Source organism: Oncorhynchus mykiss, chromosome 2 (genome assembly GCF_057628025.1).
Source record: "Oncorhynchus mykiss isolate SJ-2025 chromosome 2, ASM5762802v1, whole genome shotgun sequence".
In the NCBI taxonomy this organism is placed as follows: domain Eukaryota; kingdom Metazoa; phylum Chordata; class Actinopteri; order Salmoniformes; family Salmonidae; genus Oncorhynchus; species Oncorhynchus mykiss.
The window spans coordinates 4,245,001-4,252,500 of record NC_143023.1 but is presented as its reverse complement, the minus strand read 5'-3'; the positions used below and the strand labels follow the sequence as shown (position 1 = coordinate 4,252,500).

General features: G+C 48.8%; 1 protein-coding gene across 2 annotated transcripts in view; it reads left to right on the top strand.

Annotated features, from left to right (window-relative positions):
• Positions 1 to 7,500, top strand: part of LOC149984763 (threonylcarbamoyladenosine tRNA methylthiotransferase-like) — a 711,253-nt gene that overhangs the window by 268,277 nt on the left and 435,476 nt on the right. The gene's annotated exons all lie outside the window — the stretch shown is intronic.

The following is a 7,500-nucleotide window of genomic DNA, read 5'->3' as shown; positions in this document are numbered from 1 at the left end:
AGTGGGTTGTTGGAGATGGGGATCTAGTGGGTTGTTGGAGATGGGGATCTAGTGGGTGGTTGGAGATGGGGATCTAGTGGGTTGTTGGAGATGGGGATCTAGTGGATTGTTGGAGAAGGGGATCTAGTGGGTTGTTGGAGATGGTACCAGGGGGATCTAGTGGGTTGTATGATATGGTACCAGGGGGATCTAGTGGGTTGTTGGAGATGGGGATCTAGTGGGTTGTTGGAGATGGGGATCTAGTGGGTTGTTGGAGATGGGGATCTAGTGGGTTGTATGATATGGTACCAGGGGGATCTAGTGGGTTGTTGGAGATGGGGATCTAGTAGGTTGTTGGAGATGGGGATCTAGTGGGTTGTTGGAGATGGGGATCTAGTAGGTTGTTGGAGATGGGGATCTAGTAGGTTGTCTAGTAGTGGGTTGTAGGAGATGGTACCAGGGGGATCTAGTGGGTTGTAGGAGATGGTACCAGGGGGATCTAGTAGGTTGTAGGAGATGGTACCAGGGGGATCTAGTGGGTTGTATGATATGGTACCAGGTGGATCTAGTGGGTTGTAGGAGATGGTACCAGGGGGATCTAGTTGGTTGTTGGAGATGGTGCCATGGGGATCTAGTGGGTTGCAGGAGATGGTACCAGGGGGATCTAGTGGGTTGTTGGAGATGGGGATCTAGTGGGTTGTAGGAGATGGTTCCAGGGGGATCTAGTGGGTTGTATGATATGGTACCAGGGGGATCTAGTTGGTTGTTGGAGATGGTACCAGGGGGATCTAGTGGGTTGTTGGAGATGGGGATCTAGTAGGTTGTTGGAGATGGGGATCTAGTGGGTTGTTGGAGATGGTACCAGGGGGATCTAGTGGGTTGTAGAAGATGGTGCCATGGGGATCTAGTGGGTTGCAGGAGATGGTACCAGGGGGATCTAGTGGGTTGTTGGAGATGGGGATCTAGTGGGTTGTAGGAGATGGTTCCAGGGGGATCTAGTGGGTTGTATGATATGGTACCAGGGGGATCTAGTGGGTTGTAGGAGATGGTACCAGGGGGATCTAGTGGGTTGTTGGAGATGGCACCAGGGGGATCTAGTGGGTTGTTGGAGATCGCACCAGGGGATCTAGCCAGAACACTATCATGTCTAATGATCAACACACCACTACGAGCTAAAGTCCGTTGGACTTCTTCACCCAACATCGATACATTTGTTCACGTTTCTTTGTAGACAGCCCTTCCAAGGTGAACATACCCCATCCAACACCAACAATGTTATGCTTTGTTTCAGCCCACATATAACAAGAGCAAGGAGATGCATAGAGACAGATCGTTCATCATGTCTTGGACTAACACACCACTACTAACTAACTAACTAACTAACTAACTAACTAACTAACGGCAGACAGGCTTCCTCACTGTCCATGTTGCTTTATTTCTAGTAACTGCCTCTCATTTCTATCATCAACAAGCCCAGTTCAGAGCCAACTAACACACCACTACTAACTAACTAATGAACTAACTAACTAACTAACTAACTAACTAACTAACTAACTAACTAACTAACTAACTAACTAACATGTTGCTTTATTTCTAGTAACTGCCCTTCATTTCTATCATCAACAAGCCCAGTTCAGAGCCAATGAAACGACAGGTCCCTGTTTAATGCTCTCCGGCAACCGTCTGTTAATCTGTCCTGATTGGACAGCTGATTTCATCATGCCTCTCCACATAGACTGACACGTCTCATCATGTTTCTATCTAAGGCAGACGGACGGACGGACACGCCTCCCCCAAAAGCATTAGTCATTATCTGTCTGTCTGTGTGTGTGTGGAGTCTGTCAGCAACACGGCCTGCCTGTCAGTCACAGAGCAGTGATAGGACAGTTCTGGAATTTCACCCAACCAATCAGGTTAACCAGCCAATCGTTGTGTCAGGCAGTTATCAGGGGGGGGGGGGGATACATGGATGTTTACAATTAAAGTACTGTGTGTTTTTGTGTGTTTTTACCTCAGGTATAGTGCAGTATTACAGTATAGTCTAATACTTGTGCTTTATCACATAATACCAGGCGTTTGGCATCGCTATTACTAAATGGAAAAAGCATAACAGTCTCCCTGAGGCCTTCTGACATCCGAGTCCACGATGAAGATGAATTCATACGTGATTTTTAAAGCTGTTAAACGCTGTTCGTTGTTCTCTCATCTCTCTCTTCCCAGTGTGGGAGTCTTACCGGTCGTCTTAGTGCAGATTGGAGTTCAATCCTAAAGAGGAATACTATGTTTTATTGACTTGTCTCTAGTGCGCTGGTTTAGTTTGTCATGGATGGGGTCGTGAAGGGGTCATGTGAACACACGGTGGTGTTTTTATTGGACGGAGAGGATGGACACGTTCCAAATGGGACCCTATTCCCATTATAGTGCACTGCTTCTTCTACCGTGCTCTGGTCTAATGTAGTGCACTATATAGGGAATAGGGCTCTGGTCTAATGTAGTGCACTACATAGGGAATAGGGCTCTGGTCTAATGTAGTGCAGTATATAGGGAATAGGGCTCTGGTCTAATGTAGTGCTCTATATAGGGAATAGGGCTCTGGTCTAATGTAGTGCACTATATAGGGAATATGGCTCTGGTCTAATGTAGTGCACTATATAGGGAATAGGGCTCTGGTCTATAGTAGTGCACTATATAGGGAATATGGCTCTGGTCTATAGTAGTGCACTATATAGGGAATAGGGCTCTGGTCTAAAGTAGTGCACTACATAGGGAATAGGGCTCTGGTCTAATGTAGTGCAGTATATAGGGAATATGGCTCTGGTCTAATGTAGTGCACTATATAGGGATTAGGGCTCTGGTCTAATGTAGTGCACTATATAGGGATTAGGGCTCTGGTCTAAAGTAGTGCACTATATAGGGATTAGGGCTCTGTTCTAATGTAGTGCACTATATAGGGATTAGGGCTCTGTTCTAATGTAGTGCACTATATAGGGATTAGGGCTCTGTTCTAATGTAGTGCCCTATATAGGGAATAGGGCTCTGGTCTAATGTAGTGCCCTATATAGGGAATAGGGCTCTGGTCTAATGTAGTGCACTATATAGGGAATAGGGCTCTGGTCTAATGTAGTGCAGTATATAGGGAATAGGGCTCTGGTCTAATGTAGTGCCCTATATAGGGAATAGGGCCCTGGTCTAATGTAGTGCACTATATAGGGAATAGGGCTCTGGTCTATAGTAGTGCACTATATAGGGAATAGGGCTCTGGTCTAAAGTAGTGCACTATATAGGGAATAGGGCTCTGGTCTAATGTAGTGCTCTATATAGGGAATAGGGCCCTGGTCTAAAGTAGTGCACTACATAGGGAATAGGGCCCTGGTCTAATGTAGTGCTCTATATAGGGAATAGGGCCCTGGTCTATAGTAGTGCACTACATAGGGAATAGGGCTCTGGTCTATAGTAGTGCACTATATAGGGATTAGGGCTCTGGTCTAAAGTAGTGCTCTATATAGGGAATAGTTTCTCATTGCTCCTGCAACGCCCAGGGAAAGTTGACAGTTTGCTGTGGTGTGAAGGTTGTCGCTGTGGTGTGAAGGTTGTCGCTGTGGTGTGAAGGTTGTCGCTGTGATGTGAAGGTTGTCGCTGTGGTGTGAAGGTTGTCGCTGTGGTGTGAAGGTTGTCGCTGTGGTGTGAAGGTTGTCGCTGTGGTGTGAAGGTTGTCGCTGTGATGTGAAGGTTGTCGCTGTGATGTGAAGGTTGTCGCTGTGATGTGAAGGTTGTCGCTGTGATGTGAAGGTTGTCGCTGTGATGTGAAGGTTGTCGCTGTGGTGTGAAGGTTGTCGCTGTGGTGTGAAGGTTGTCGCTATGGTGTGAAGGCTGTGGCTCTGTGTGAAGGTTGTCACTGTGGTGTGAAGGTTGTCGCTGTGGTGTGAAGGTTGTCGCTGTGGTGTGAAGGTTGTCGCTGTGGTGTGAAGGTTGTCGCTGTGGTGTGAAGGTTGTCGCTGTGGTGTGAAGGTTGTCGCTGTGGTGTGAAGATTGTCGCTGTGGTGTGAAGGTTGTCGCTGTGGTGTGAAGGTTGTCGCTGTGGTGTGAAGGTTGTCGCTGTGGTGTGAAGGTTGTCGCTGTGGTGTGAAGGTTGTCGCTGTGGTGTGAAGGTTGTCGCTGTGGTGTGAAGGTTGTCGCTGTGATGTGAAGGTTGTCGCTGTGATGTGAAGGTTGTCGCTGTGATGTGAAGGTTGTCGCTGTGATGTGAAGGTTGTCGCTGTGATGTGAAGGTTGTCGCTGTGGTGTGAAGGTTGTCGCTGTGGTGTGAAGGTTGTCGCTATGGTGTGAAGGCTGTTGCTCTGTGTGAAGGTTGTCACTGTGGTGTGAAGGTTGTCGCTGTGGTGTGAAGGTTGTCGCTGTGGTGTGAAGGTTGTCGCTGTGGTGTGAAGGTTGTCGCTGTGGTGTGAAGGTTGTCGCTGTGGTGTGAAGGTTGTCGCTGTGGTGTGAAGATTGTCGCTGTGGTGTGAAGGTTGTCGCTGTGGTGTGAAGGTTGTCGCTGTGGTGTGAAGGTTGTCGCTGTGGTGTGAAGGTTGTCGCTGTGGTGTGAAGGTTGTCGCTGTGGTGTGAAGGTTGTCGCTGTGGTGTGAAGGTTGTCGCTGTGGTGTGAAGGTTGTCGCTGTGGTGTGAAGGCTGTTGCTGTGGTGTAAAGGCTGTTGCTCTGTGTGAAGGCTGTTGTTGTGCTGTGAAGGCTGTTTGCTGTGCTGTGAAGGCTGTTGCTGTGCTGTGAAGGCTGTTGCTGTGCTGTGAAGGCTGTTGCTGTGGTGTGAAGGCTGTTGCTCTGTGTGAAGGCTGTTGCTCTGTGTGAAGGCTGTTGTTGTGCTGTGAAGGCTGTTTGCTGTGCTGTGAAGGCTGTTGCTGTGCTGTGAAGGCTGTCACTCTATGTGAAGGCTGTTGTTGTGCTGTGAAGGCTGTTTGCTGTGCTGTGAAGGCTGTTGCTGTGCTGTGAAGGCTGTTGCTGTGCTGTGAAGGCTGTTGCTGTGGTGTGAAGGCTGTTGCTCTGTGTGAAGGCTGTTGCTCTGTGTGAAGGCTGTTGTTGTGCTGTGAAGGCTGTTTGCTGTGCTGTGAAGGCTGTTGCTGTGCTGTGAAGGCTGTCACTCTATGTGAAGGCTGTTGTTGTGCTGTGAAGGCTGTTTGCTGTGCTGTGAAGGCTGTCACTGTTGTGTGAAGGCTGTCGCTGTTGTGTGAAGGTTGTCGCTGTGGTGTGAAGGCTGTTGCTCTGTGTGAAGGTTGTCGCTGTGGTGTGAAGGTTGTCGCTGTGGTGTGAAGGTTGTCGCTGTGGTGTGAAGGTTGTCGCTGTGGTGTGAAGGTTGTCGCTGTGGTGTGAAGGTTGTCGCTGTGGTGTGAAGGTTGTCGCTGTGGTGTGAAGGTTGTCGCTGTGGTGTGAAGGTTGTCGCTGTGGTGTGAAGGTTGTCGCTGTGGTGTGAAGGTTGTCGCTGTGGTGTGAAAGCTGTCGCTGTGGTGTGAAGGCTGTTGCTCTGTGTGAAGGCTGTTGTTGTGCTGTGAAGGCTGTTTGCTGTGCTGTGAAGGATGTTGCTGTGCTGTGAAGGCTGTCGCTGTGGTGTGAAGGCTGTTGCTCTGTGTGAAGGCTGTTGTTGTGCTGTGAAGGCTGTTTGCTGTGCTGTGAAGGCTGTTGATGTGCTGTGAAGGCTGTTGCTCTGTGTGAAGGCTGTTGTGCTGTGAAGGCTGTTTGCTGTGCTGTGAAGGCTGTCGCTGTTGTGTGAGGGCTGTCGCTGTTGTGTGAAGGCTGTCGCTGTTGTGCGAAGGCTGTCACTTTTGTGTGAATGCTGTCACTGTTGTGTGAAGGCTGTTGCTATATGTGAAGGCTTTTGCTGTATGAGTCCTCTACTGTAAGGGCCAGTTTCTCTCATAATGTGTATGTCATTAACAGTTAAATGTAGGATACATAAAGGTACATCAGGCTGACCACACAATGTCAGTTCCACTGACTACAATAACAGCTACACGTCCTTAAAATGAATGTTGTCCAAATGTGGAAAGCCTTGTTAATTAATGTGACTGGTGGTACAACATGTTTGTTTAACTTGTTCCTGAGAACAGACATGGTGTACGGTAACGTGTGTGTGTGTGTGTGTGTGTGTGTGTGTGTGTGTGTGTGTGTGTGAGAGAAAGAGCCTGACAGCAGAAGTTGTTGACGTGAGCAGGACAGAAAAAAAGAGAAGCCCAGGAGCTCGTCAACAGTTAAGAGCTGCGGAAACAAGAAGGGACCAGACCGTTGGTGTGTTTTTAAATATGAAGAACACCCATCAACTGATTAGAAAGAGGAAGTTCTGGTTTGGCCACAAGTATCAGTCACATTGGAGCCGCGTTGACTGTTAAGCAACACTCCATGTTGTGTTTTATCACAGAGCTGTACTGGAACACACATTATTACTGTTTGACTGTGTGTGTGTGTGTATGTGTGTACGTAGGGTGTGTGTGTGTGTGTACGTAGGGTGTGTGTGTGTGTGTGTGTACGTAGGGTGAGTGTGTGTGTGTGTGTGTACGTAGGGTGTGTGTGTGTGTGTGTAATTAGGGTGTGTGGATGTGTGTGTGTGTATAGGATAATGAGTTCTACAGGGTGGTAGTCATTTAGCCAGGTTGCCTTTGCGTGGGTACAGGGATAATGAGTTCTACAGGGCTTGGGTACAGGGATAATGAGCTCTACAGGGATAACGCTGGACATATTGAAGCATGTGGGGACCACGGACTGGGATAAGGTTGAATTTATCCGTGAACACAGCCAGCTGGTCTGAGCCCTGAGGACGTGTCCTAGGATACCAGCTGGTCTGAGCCCTGAGGACGTGTCCTAGGATACCGTCTGGTCTGAGCCCTGAGGACGTGTCCTAGGATACCTTCTGGTCTGAGGACGTGTCCTAGGATACCGTCTGGTCTCAGCCCTGAGGACGTGTCCTAGGATACCGTCTGGTCTGAGACCTGAGGACGTGTCCTAGGATACCGTCTGGTCTAAACCCTTGAGGACGTGTCCTAGGATACCGTCTAGCCCTGAGGACGTGTCCTAGGATACCGTCTGGACCAGCTGCTCTGCATGTTTTCACCCACTTGAAGGGCTTTACCCACATGAGCCCCCAGAGATGGAGCGCTCGCTGTCCTCTACAGCAGTGGGGGTCCTCTTGTGGGAGGATGGGTGGGGGGTGGGGGGGGGGGGGTGTACCTCGAAGCGAGCGTTTGAAAGTGTTTAGCTGGTCTGGGAGAAAGACCTCGAAGCGAGCGTTTGGGAGAACGCCATCTCAGTGTTCGTCGTACAGATGCTTTCCTCTGGCAGGTCCGTGGTCGTCGACCACGTCAGTGTCGTTGAAATGCAAATCCATGTTGTCCCTCTACTGTCTTTTATGCTGCTTTGATTGATTTCCTGAGATGATATTTTAGGCAGATTTCAGTGCTGCTTATTTACCTCAAAATACATTTGAATAAGTACGGAAATCTCCCCCCAAAAATATCCCAGATGATACATTTTATTTATCT